This window comes from Psittacula echo (genome assembly GCF_963264785.1).
Source record: "Psittacula echo genome assembly, chromosome: Z".
In the NCBI taxonomy this organism is placed as follows: domain Eukaryota; kingdom Metazoa; phylum Chordata; class Aves; order Psittaciformes; family Psittacidae; genus Psittacula; species Psittacula echo.
In genome coordinates, this window is record NC_137742.1 from 20223779 (window position 1) to 20237444 (window position 13666).

Genomic DNA, 13666 nt, shown 5'->3' on the forward strand with positions numbered 1-13666 from the left:
CCTTTTCCCACCACCAGGCTTGCTATGTCTTGGAAACCCCCAGCTGAGCACAGATTGAGGGATGGAGCTAGCACTGCACTCTCCTGGGCTCTCGGGAGGTTTTGCTGGGCCTTTACATGCAGAAAAGTATTAACCACAAAAGCACACCAATCCAAGCACTTTCAGCCTGAATTGCTGCTCAGATTAGCAAACCTCTATGTTACTTGAGGGTTGTGTTAGTACAAGTACTGCATATTCAGATATGTTGTTATTTTACACAAAAAGGATGTTTTGGTGTAAAAGTGAAGGGGGCCCAGGGCTGACCAAACCTGGATGCTTGAGCACCTTTTCACAGAGTATCTGTGGCAGCAGCAATGCTCGGGGTAGCAGAAATGGGAAACTGGTGATGCTTGATCAGGGGTCATCTGGAGCAGTGCGTTCCTGAAGGGATGGAGGATGTTTGATTATAAACACAAATAGAAGTTACATTCAGCATCCATTAGAGGTTGGGGTGTTTTAAGTATACAATACAAATATCAGAGTCTCTAGATCAATTTTTTTCCTGGTACTGAGAGTTTTGTATTACCTTCTGAGTATGTGGCATTTTTCCTGTCTAGGCTTTGCTTCGTACCTGTCCTTTGCTGCAAGGCACTTAGATACACAACATTCTTAACACTATGGTGATCCGGTGATGTCAAGTCAGATTCACTCATTTGCTTAGCAGGGTCTATGATAAAGAACATTTTTGAAGTGGGAACTGAGTAAAATGAAGGCAGCGGACTATAACAATAAGGTATATTTTATCCCTTCATTAAATATACTAGTTTTAAATGGTCTGATATTACTTCATAGAATTTAGATTCTTCTAAATATCTTCCGCTCTCACATATTCTCCTGTTTGGTTATTTATTTTTAGGGGGTTTGGTGTTGGTTTTTTTAATTATATCTTTTTGTTTGTTTAATTGAGAGCAGTGACTTCGGTTTTGTTCTGTTTTTTAAAATTGTATCTTTTGTTTAACTAAGAGCAGTGAACAGCAGAGAACATCAAGACCAAGTTAAATCCCTGTTCATGTCTTTGTTTTCTTTTGGTTCTTCTATCGTGAAATCATGACCTTCAGTGTTTTGAACATGCTCCTTACAAGTAAAGTATTGTGTGTACTAGGATTAAACTCTCAGGAAGTTTATGATCAGTCTGTAGTGGTACTTGTATGATAATTAATTAGTACTGACCCAACAGGACTCTTAACTACAATTAACATTCATATAGATCAGCAATTTTAGTAAGGGATGGGACTTTCCCAGGCTTGTTTCCCTGTAGCTTGATCTGGGGTAGGAGTCAATAGCCCTGAATAAGCTGTTACCACTTAGGAAAGGGATGAGAGGGTCATGGTGGATAGTTCTGGGAAGCCATCCTTTGGGTGCTCAGGGGACAAATCACCATCCCTACCAGGGCGCTGGGAATGCTGTTAGGAAAGACATCGAGGAAAATCCATCAAGCATCACTATGACACATTCTTGAGTGCCAGCAATCTCACATCAAAATGGCTAAGTAGAGAAACAGAAAGCTCAAATGAAGGCAGAAAGGTCTTTAGAACTTGTATACAACAGCTGCAATGCAAGAGAAACAGAAGTACAGTAGGGTTTTTCAACTTGGAAAGAGTGATGGAAAAGGAAGAAGCTTTACAAAGTACAGAAAATCATGAAATGTGTAAAGAAGGTTAAATATGTAGCAAGCATTCATTGCTTTGCATCAGGTAAGAACTATGGAGAACCTGTATAAGGTGTCAGACAACAGGACTCTTCTACATGACAATATGTGGAATTTACTGCCCCAGGGTGCTGTGGGGCTCAAAATTACAAAGGAGCCAAAAGGCACTAGGTAAATTCATAGGGGATGGATTCTGGTAGGTCAAGAAGTACCAGAACTGCTGATTTCCCACATTTAGAAGGGTCTGCTGGGGAAGAGTCATTCTGCAGGTCCTGTTTCTTCAACTCCTCTAAACATCTGCTGCTGGCCACCGTTGCACGGTATTGGGCTGCATGAACTTGATCTGAATCAAGTCTTCGTATGTTCAAAGCCAGCCAGCGACCATAGCGTAACACTGCAAAATACATTAGTAATAGCCAAAGTGAAATAGTTCAGACTTGTTTGTAATGCTCTGTCAGAGTCAGACACTGCAATACTTTTGTGTGGTTACTTAGAATTTATCTGCCAAAACTCCACTCATGCAGTAAGACCTACAGAAGAGGACCAAGGAGGGAAGTCTGCCAAGATGGCCCTCCTGAATTTCTCTTACATCATCTGTCTAGGGCATAGGATTTGCCTCTTACAAAATGTCATACGCTCCTATAGATCGTGTTGAGGCCTGGACCTCTGAAATCAGTCGACACCCCTTGCACAGCAAGTTTCAGGAAGCAGAGTTTAGATTCCACCAAAATGTCTTGGACTCATATCTCTTCTTTTGTTTGGTCTGGCCATATAGTTGTTTTCTTTCTTTTGTTCTTATGCCTCATGTTTGTTTGGCTTTTCATAAGGGAGCAGTGAGCAATAAAGAGCATTTCTATTTCTTATAAACAAAGCATGAGGAGTTTCCTGTCTTCTCTGCTTTTTTTTCTTTTCCTTTTAAATGCAGTTGGGACTTGTTTGGGTACTTCATCCCCACATCTGTTGTCTATTCACCTGAAAGCTCCTGCTGTCAGGCTGAAAATGCTCACTTGTGGTGCTCTGCTCCTTCTCTCCTGGAAGAGTTCATATTCATGAAGGGTTCTGCCCCCTCTCAATTTTAGGTTAAAGTTACAAGAGCACTTCTGCAAGAATGATGAGTCTAGTAGAAAAGATTATTTCTAAAGATTATCCACAGCAATAAGGTACCAAGCAGACATCACCAGTCAGCATAATAATATAATAAAATAATACTCATGTTCATGTAATGACTGAAAATGCGTTAAAACCCAATGCAAGTATATAGCTTTGTTTATATTTATTTAATAGCATAAGATCATATAGTATATTCTAGAGAAACCACTTCAGGCTACGTCTACATAAGTTAATTAAGTGGGGCCAGAACACACAGAGCAGGCACTGGCACGTGATTGTCCATCCAATTTATGTGTTAGCTCACAAATAGTGTTTTCAGAGCTGACTACCACAGGCCATGGAGCATTCCCCATAGCAGTTTTGTATACAGCCATGCTATTTTGACAGGAAGAAAATGCAGCTGTGTGGCCAGCAGCTATGCTCTACCAGTTGGCCTTAAGGCTAAGAAATTGTCCCTGTTTGCTCTTTATTGGATTTTATTATTTGTTTCAATTACAGATACTGCTCTGAAGCAATAATAGATTCTGAAAGAAAGAATGTCTCAAGGGCTCTCACAAGATGTTCATGGCTGAGTGAAATTTTTCTTAAAAAAGTCTTGTGATTATTGCAAGCTGGAGGGATTTAGGGGCTGCAGGATTTGTGTCCTCTGGCTCCCAAGTTCCCCTCTCTCTTCTTCCCTTCTTGGTCATACTTTTCAGTCAAACCAGCTAGCAAACCACAGGGAAGTCTTGCAGCATTAAGAATCTCAAGAGATGAACTTCAACAGAGTAAACCAGTTGCACAGTGAAGAGTCTGCCAGTGATGTATCAAAAGTACTCAGTTTTGACTCATCACACACCTAAAACAGTAACTCAGCCCCCTGAGCACGCTGTTTGGATATCTCCATCTCCACTTCAACAGACAGAAGGGAAGCTTCAGGGAAGATGTGTCATGGCACCATGTGCTTCACTGGCTGATGACAGCTATGCATCCAGAGCAGCGGAGGTGTCTACTCCTACAGCCCCACCACCCTGACACCCTCTGTTAAACAGGCAGCAATCTACAGTGGAACCATTGCGAGGCTACAGCTGCTAGCCTTGTACCACTTCAGGGTGGCTTGGGTGCCGGTACAAGTACTGCTAGAAGTACAGCATGGGGGCAGTGAGAAGTAGGTCTGAGGTTTTTTCCTGCCCCTGCCAGGGGAATGAGCCGCCTGACTGCTGCCCCTTCAGTCCCACACCTGCTTGTTTACTTTGAAAAGGCTTCAAAGCAGCAACAGTCCCTTACCATGTACATTTTCTAACACAGGGAATTGAGCCTCAGATGTTGCTGTAATACGCATAAGCTACACTCTGAAGCTATGGCCAGCCTGATATAACCAGAGTTAATATAACCAGATATAACCAGAGTGGCTATGGAAATATGTCCGTAGCAAGCCTTTTGCAGCATTTTAGTAATAGTATTATGCTGTTACAGTTCTCAATGTTGCTTTTGTTTGAGCTCTACAAATCTGAGATTTTTTTTTTTTCCACTGCCACAGATCCAAAGGAATTTATTCACAAGTTCATAGCACTTTGTTGTTGTCGTTTTCTTAAGACGTTGTAAATGTATTGGGTGAAATTCAACCTTGGACACATCTTCCTGCACTGTTACAATGCAGTTACAGTAACCTAGCACATAAATAATCGCAACTACAAAAATAAATTATGAGAGGGCTTTGAAAGTGAAATAACAACAGGCAAAATGTCACCAAAACCCTCAAGCTGGCAGAATCAAGTAAGGAAAAAGAAGCCCACTCCAGTGTTGATGGTGGAGCACGTTTATTCCTTTCATCTGTGAATTGTTCTTCACAGAGCATTATCAGGGTCAGTTACCACTCAAAACAAAATTAAAGGTGAAGGAGAATAAATCAACAAACAATCGCAACATTAATTATTCAGAATTCCTCTTCAAAGAACAATGTGAGGATATAGGTCTTAATACAATCATAATCTAATGAAAACTTTTGCCTCTCCATCTCATATAAAGTGGTGTTTGACTCCTTGAAGTAGTCATCTGAGAACAGAAAAAGCCACAGCTGGAGCTGCTTCAACATATAGAGCATCCAGTTATTGAAATCACTTCCCCTTAGTTTGTGTTCTACACGCTGAGCAGCAAACGTGGGATTTCACTTTGCTATCTTGTCCCTTTACATGCATTCACCCTTGTGCCAGATTCAGTGCCTTAAGGTACAAATCAATGGCTCATGTAATCTACTGCCAGAGCACAGAATGTCCAGATTATAATTAAGCCCTGACCACTTGGTATTGACTTTTATTACCCTAATATGGAGAGGTCCCAGTAAGATTGGAACCAATTGTGTGCTGTACACACAGTCATTGCTTCAAAGCCCTCACAGAGAAGGGTGAAATAAAGTAGGATTTTCCAAAGCAGCAAAAAAAGCCCTAATTTTGGTGCTGTTCTCCTTGAGGCATTAATACTGAGGGAGACAAGGAATTAACCTGTCCCACATGAGTCATCTATGCAGATGAAAGCATAAAAATACCTTCTTATCTCCTGTTTTATCTTTCCTTTCCACGTTGCTGCTTCTTTCCCAACTAGAATAACAATAAAAATAAGTGAAGTCAGCACTGGGCAGGGATGTTGTCGTGTCTGGAGCACCAGAAGCAGTGGAAGCAGGCAGGAGTCTTGCTTGATGTGCTCTGGCTCCTGTAGTCAGAGCAAGCACTTGGCAGAGGAGAAGAGAAGGATTAAATCTGTCAGAATAACTTTTATGGGATCCAACTCTTCCAGGGATTGTTTAAAATCCACATAATGCCTCTGAGTGTTAATGCTTGCATTGGGACATTTGCATTAGCAGATAAATGTGCAAGAACACGTTTCCAGACATCTGCCTAGTGACTGCACATCTGAGCAGTTTGCTAAAACTTGGTCCAAGGTCCATGAGGTCCTTGGGCTCCTGAAATGACTTCCAAGGTTTGTAATAAATTGTACTGCTGAAGCATACCGCAGTTAAGCAAGTCTAACATGATAGAAACAATGTGTGGTGCACTGCACTCAAACCACTCCGTGTTATTTTAACTTTTCAGCCTTTGAAAGCATTCAGAAGGAAGCACATACATACTGACAAAATTCATACTTACAAATGTTGTGAAAATAAAAACGAGAAAAATTGGGGTGATGCCCCAAATTATCACCGTCCCAATGCAAGACTAGTAGATAACATAGTGCCAGTCTTCGCTGTGCTTTGTATTAGCCAGAAGTGAGGAAGAAGAGGTGGCTGCTAAGGAATGAGCACTCCCCCAGATTTCCAGGGAAATTGTTTATGTGCCCCCAGATAGGTTCCTATTCCTTTAGCCATGTTAAATGAGTGAGGACTTGAATGACCAGCGCCATAGGGTTAAGTGGTGGTGTCTGGGAAGGAGGGGTTTGTTTTCAGGCACAAAAGGCATTGCAGTGTTGTTGAGTTTCCCTTCCTGGTGCAAACACAGGCTTGTGTCAGAGTGTGAGTCAACAAACAGGTGGTGTGGGCTTTTAAGGAGCTTGGGCTTGAATAGGAATGCAAGCCATGAGCTAACAGCTAACATACACCCTGATCTCTTCTGCCAGGTGAGAAGATAGCGCTGCTGTGCTGCAGGTAGATACTGTGAAGATATATGTCACAGAAATTACAAGGGACTCAGATACTACCGTCATGGGTATAGATTCAGAGCACAGATTTAGTTTGTTCCTTTGTCTAATGCTCCTATTATTATGATTATAATTGTTGTTGTCATTATTAAGAATTAATCTATTCTCAGGCTTAGACAGGAGTTTTTGTTCAACCATATTTTGAATGAGCACAGTTGCTAGCTTTCAGATGCAAACCCAAATTATTTCAGGTAAGATCCATTAAGGTACCAGTGCTGCAGCATCAGCAATAAATAGCTGGGATGGTTCCTCCTATAAACAGCGTCTTACAGAACACACACAAATGATGCAGATCCATGAAAACATAAAAAGCCAGTGTGAGAGACATATTGTGCAGTACTGGTACAAGAGTAGAGCAGCCTCATCATAGAATGCTTGCACAAATCAATAGGGCAAAATCTCTCTGTGTACGTATTTTGTATGACTAAAGCAATTAAGAGGCATAAAAAGGCCATGCCGTTGCTAAAGATAGACAAATGGGAAGTATCCTGTCCCTGGCTCAGCAGTGGGCAGAGGGTGTGTGCTGCAGTCATTTATCATGGACCCGATCTTTGTTTTGCTTAGGAGTTTGTGAGGCATGCAATACATTAACTTATATTGGAGCAGCCATGGCAGGTTGGCCATCTCCCAGGACTGAACATGGTTTTTATTCCCTGTTACCTGCAGTCTTAACAAAGTTTTGTAACCATGACTCAAGATAGGTGACATGAATTCCGGGTGGCGTTTCACCAGCGTGTTTCCCTACTTCTGGAACAAAAGCTAAGAGGAAAGCTATAAGCAGAAGTGGGAGAGAACATAGAAGAGGCAGATAAAAGCAGGTCTAAAAAACATGTTAGACTGTGTTAAAAAGTGACATGTGTGATGCAATGCAATTTTAATATTACATCTGTTAAGTATGCCCATGGTATGGTTTGTTTTCTATCAAGTCATTTGTACTCTTAACTAGTTTTATAAAATGAAACAAAAAACCAACAAAAAAATGACAAACCAGACCTGTTTAAGAATCAAGACATCAGCTCTATATGGTAAAGAACCCGCTTGACTTCCTGACATTTAAAGACAACTGAGAAGTGATTCTGTAAGGCTGGTGATTGGGAAGATCTTCAATTGATTGTAGCTTTTGCCATAGGTCTGCTCCACATGTGTTATGGAAAAAAGGGGGAACTCAGCTTCCCAAATCTCCCATCACCCAGCTGAGTGCTTTTACTGCCGGATGTGGGCAGGACATAACCAGTCTGCTTCCTGGCTGCGTCTCAAGGGGCAGTTAGGGGTGCTCTGGCCATTCCTGCTAGACCAGGATTAGCAGGTAACAGAGGCTGGAGAACCCCGGTTTTTGCATCTCTCTTGCTCTACCTGTGAGGTAGGCTCTGAGCACTCTTGTGACTCCAGGTGTGACTGTAGATGCCTGCAGGCTTGGTGAATATGCCTAAATGCCAGTATCTACAAAGGCTGTTAGGCATCGAAGACTTCGTGAATCAGACTCAGGATGGACACCATCACAGAGATGTCAGTCTTCAGACCTGACCTTTCCTAACTGCATTTCTTTAGTCTTACTCATCTTTGCTGAGACTTGTTTGCTCAAATGCTCAATCCAACACATGTAATTGTTTGCAAGACAGGAAGCTTCCCTTTCCTTTGCAGCCTGCTCTAGCATGACCATGCTGTTGATTTTCCTTGCGCTTCCATAATTTGGAATATACCTGTATTTAAATGTATCATAATAAAGTGTGTGTGTGTGCATACCTGTATTTACCAGATTAAATAAAACTATTATTCAGTTCAGTGCTAGGTTTTAGTGTAAGAAGTAGGAAAAAGCCAAGGCATTGCAGACAAATGATATTTGTTAGAGAAAGGACCTTCTGCCATCAGTGCAGTTCAGAGCAGCACCTGGATCCTAAGCTTGCTGAGACAGGAGTGCAGCTCTGGAGACAGAGAGGAGAAAGGAGGCAAATGAAATGCAGAGGCATCCCCTGGCATGTATAGTCACTGCAGAGCGCATATGTGATTTTATCAGTGTTGTTAGTGTTAGTCTTGCAAGAAACATTTTGAAATAGAACAGTGCAGGTGTGAAGGAGTAAGAAGTGGTGGAGCCTCACCTGAAAGCATCAGAGAAGTCAGTGATTGCAGCAGCTGAGGTGAAAGGCTCAGTGGGTTGCTCTAATAAAGGAGATCAGTGTCAATTACGAAAGTGTTTCAAGTAATATTTCACAATGGAAGAAAATATGGGATTGCATTCTGGGTTTTTTTTTTTTGAACCAGGAAGAAAGATGACAGATGTATTAGAGTATTCCAATATGAAGATCCTGGATAAACTAACTCAGCATCATCCTTCAGGCTGATGACAAATGAGATGACACAGTTATCTAGCACAAAAACATGCTGAGAAAGATTCCAGAAATACAGTGACTCATGCATTTCCAAAACAGTCTTATAACAAGTTGCTGTCCAAATTTCCTGCTGTATTATATGTAATGCACATTCAGTGGTGCTGGTGCTGCTGGCACATTTCCCTCTCAGTCAGTATAGAGCCATTGCCTTGATTCAGAATTGGGTGACCACTCTGCTGCTGGAGCTCCTGTCATTACAAACAGAAGTAAAAGAAATGTCCCAATTCCTTGTAGTCATCAGTATCCTTATAGAGATGGCAGTCTAATTCATCTTTGACCTGGTGGCCATGTTTAAAGATGTGCACTTACCTTCTACATTTATGTGCCCTTCCAGTCAGTTAAAGCAGTTTTCAGTTGGATTAACATTTAGTAATGGGGAGAAGGTTAAGGAAAGAGAACAGGAAGCTGGAAGAAAGCATTACTATATACATGTTTTCTCTTTCTTTTGAACCTAATGCAATGATACTATGTCTTAATGCTCCTTAACCCTTCCTGTGGATTCTCCTTGCACTGTGTATTTGACAAGCCCTCAGAGGCACAGGAAAGCATGGGGAGAGGTGAAGAGGAAGGCAAAGAGGAATGACATGTACTGGCCTTACCCATACAGACATGAAGGGATTCACCAGCGCCAGGGAGCAAGATAACCTGCTTACTCCACAAGCCCTGGAGTAATCCTCCATGGGGATTTCCTTCACTTCCCTCTTTTTGCTGTCATGGGAGTTACTGCTAAAAGAGAAGCCTTTGGGAAATCTTGACCTGCCTATGTAGACATTCATCATTAGTGTAGCAGCATTGAGCTTGGACTGAAATGATCACATCTAAATCTATTGAAGCTGCAAAAAGTCAGACTACAGACTGCAATAAAAAATTTGGGGCTTTCTCTGATCATTGGAGGCCATCACAAATATGAAGAAAAAATAGCAAAAGCCTCTTTCTTTTTTTTTTTTTCCCTTCTTGGTGTATTGGTGGTTTCCTTGAACAAAAGACATCACGAGGCTCTGTGTGCCTTGCCCTCTGTAAATGTGACTGTTTCACACCATGTGGAAATCTGGAAATAAGAAACTATATCCCAAAGGCAATTGAATTGCATTGAATTGATAGTCTGGTTTGAAGGAGTCAAGTTTGAGTTTTTCCCAGAGCACATTACTCGTGTGCTGAAATAGCACGATGATTTTCAAAGGTTAGGTGTTTCCTAATGCATGCTGGAAAACCATCTTTGTAGATTTGCACTGAGGCAAGATGGTATTTGAATCTGCTGGAGTGCTTTGCATATTCACATTGCCTGAAGGTTGGAAACATTTATCACCAGCAGAGTAGCACAGATGACAGTAAAGATACAGTTCAGGCAATGGAAAAGAAGATGAAAACAGTTGTTGAGACTCAAGTTTTCTTGAAAACACTTTTTTTGAAGGCAGAAGTCCAGATGTCTTTTGTTGAGATGTACTGATTTGCAGAGTATGTTATTCTGTATCCCAGGGACAGCTCAGATAAGTACAGGTTGATCCCTGAATGGACTTCTGATTAAACATGGAAAATATAACAGCTTTTCTTGGCTATAAAGAGTGACATGCCATGTCCCTGCAGCTCAGACTCGGGTGAATAACTCCCCGTAGCATTTCCTACAGCATTTCCTTCTCTACAGAAATCTTGCTGGCTAGATCACAGTTCACTTTTTAGCAACAATGGTTTTCACAAATCTTACTCTTGGGGATGTAAGTCTTCCTCCAAGAACCTACCCTGAATGGCAGGGCAGTAAAAATTAGACGCAGTAAAAAATCAGACACAGTGATGAAGAGCAACCTAAATCTGTTGTCTTTTTTAATCTGGTGCTAAGAAATCCAGGAGAACCAGACTATCCTCAGTTTTAGTCCTGTCTCAAATAAAATCCAGATAGACTTCTTGCACTTGTTTTTTTCAATGACCTTTCTACAACACCACTCTTAAAAATTCAGTTGCAAAATCAGACAAGGCCAAGTCAAGAACAGAGCTACTGACAGAGGAGGGAAGGACATGGGTGGGTTTTATACTAATGCTTAGTTCCTGGTTCTGCAGCTGACAGAATCCCTAAGCTTTACTGATGTCTGGAGATCTCTGGGTGTGTGCAGTCACATTCTTGTGCACACAATAGCTGGAAAAGTTGCCGCTGCAGCCCTGGAAAACATGGCTTTTCTTCACAATTACAGTTCATTTGTATGACTGCAAAATGCAAAGCTAAGACTGCAGTTGGCAACACAGCAAATAATTAGGGATGCTCTACCTTGTGGGATATATTCATGAGCTGTATTAAATAAATTGTTATGCACTCACATTAAGTAAGAATATTCACGTACTCCACTCATGACATATTAAAAAAATCCAAACAACCAACCAGAGAACAATGCAACAGGCACACACCTGGGAAAGGAAGAGAACGAAAACTCATTGAATAAGTAGTGCTATAAAAAGCAGTAAAACTTTTGCCAGAGACCTTGTAGTCTCTTGCACAGATTGACAACTGTGTTTGATCCTCCTTCTTCAGTTTCTCATGGGACCCTTGTCTAGCTTTGTCATTCTTTATTACGAGACTGACATCAGTCAGCTGGTTTGTAGCCAGTTGCACTAATAATAAACTGGCAGGGAGTTCAGAAATTACTGGAACTATTTGGTCATCTTGAAACTGAAAAAGGAGGACTGCTCCAAAACTCTGGAAGGCAAAAAAAGGCACGCTTTTAAATGCCATTTCTGTAATAGCTGTTTCACAGCAGAAAAAGTCTACAAAGTTCAAATTGTTTCAGTTTATTTAATGCTGTGTTGGCCTTAGGAGTTGTGAGCAGGGCCAGGCAGCAGAATCTTTCTCCTCCAAGAAGGATTACTTTCATATTAGCAAACAAAAATACATATTGGTTGAGGACCCAAACCTTTAAAAGCACAGAAATAATTTATTAAGGAGAATGACTTTTCACAATGTGTTGCCTACAGTTTTACAAGTAACATACTCCATTTGTCTCAGATGGTTTATAGTCCAATGTGGAACATTCACATCCTTGTGTTTGATTGCCTGACTTGCAGTTTTCTGAAGAAATTCAGCTCTCCTGTGCTGAGGTCATTCGCTTACAGCTTTAGAGTTCTAACCTGGCTCCATGGGAGTACGTACTGACTACTTTGGAGTGTCTGGCTGCAGTGAGAGCTTGGTGGAGCTTAGTAATCTTACTAATACTCTGTGCGTGGTTAGAAGATGGAAACAATGACACAATGCTGTCCTCTATCTCTGCACCTCTAGGGTTCTGGGTGGTGCTGCACATGTCCTGAAGTAGCTTTTGGCATTGTATGCCATTTTTCTATTAATTTCCTATTATTTCTTCTACAGGTTTTATGTGCTCAGAAAGGTACCCCCTCAGGTGTGAATGCCTGGAAACTGCATATAGTCCAGAGCAGCTGCAGCTGTGCGTACCTGTATTCTACCAGCAAATCCATGATTGCTCCCTCCCCTTCACTGCCAGTGGGAAACACACATCTTGAATTCACTCAGGCCATCATAGAATCATATAACAGTTAGGGTTGGAAAGGACCTTAAGATCATCTAGTTCCAACCCTCCTGCCATGGGCAGGGACACCTCACACTAAACCATGCCACCCAAGGCCTTGCCCAGCCTGGCCTTGAACACTTCCAGGGATGGAGCATTCACAACCTCCCTGCCTAATATGTAACAGAAGATCAAAATCCTTAGACTAGAACCATGACATTTTACTGTTCCTGAGAGCCAGGCTGTCGACTGCTGTCACGCATTCATCCTCTTGGAGGACTGGATATTGAGGCGGGTGCATGATGCAACTGATCACAGCCCACCATAGGCAAACTTCAGGACACAAGAGTGCAATGTGTACTTCAGGGGTTCAGGTAGCAGCAGAGAGATGCATATTGCCTGTGTCTCAGTCATACCCAGTGGTGCCCTCTCTAAACAGGTCAGCACCAGAATGTGCATGCTTAAGCCTCTAGGTCCCCAAAAGAGATTCTTTCTACTTGAGTTGCACAGGTCAATGGCTCCTCTGCAGAGATGTCTGCTGGACTATGCAACTATATAGTCATCTGCTGAAGAAGAGCTGTCATTGGGAGTGCCAGAACAACGACAGTTGGTAGTTAGGTTAAGCAAACCTGTGTTAGTTGCTCTAAAAAGCAGTGCAGTACAACGGACAAGTGGTGAGGCTGATGGAGAAGCACATAGCAGAAAACTGAGTGCTGAGTCTTCCGTGACTTTATATATAGTTTATATATAGTTTGGCTTAACATTTTAAAATAAACGTGGTCAAAAAGCTCCTCTCCAGCTGTCTGCTGGCTTGAGGTTTGTGGCTCTAGTCAGTAATGAAGGTAGTGAACTGCACGGAAATTCACACAGCACTTAGAAAAGGGAGGATCTTTTAAAGCTCTGGGACCATTCCTTACAAGTGTTTTTGAAGAGGACAGAGTGCCCTTAGTGTTTTTTTTTCTTCCTCAGAAATACATGACAGCATCTACACACAATGGATTATTCACCAAATTTAGCAGGTTCAGCTTGGTGCATACTTTCCGTGTGGTTCAAGTGCTATAAAATACTCCACGGAGAAATGCTGCTGACAAATAACTAACAGGCAAGGAACAAATACAGAGGGAACAAACAAATCCCAGAGCACTTGTGCATTTTTGCCCAAAGAGTCAAAGAAAAGAAAGATCCACCTGGATGAAACAGCCAGCTGAGGGTACTTCATAAGTATTCTGTTTCTTCCTGTATGAGTGATCACTGCACAAAAAACCCCAACAAAACCAAAACCAAAACTCCAGCACTTAAACCCTACCCAG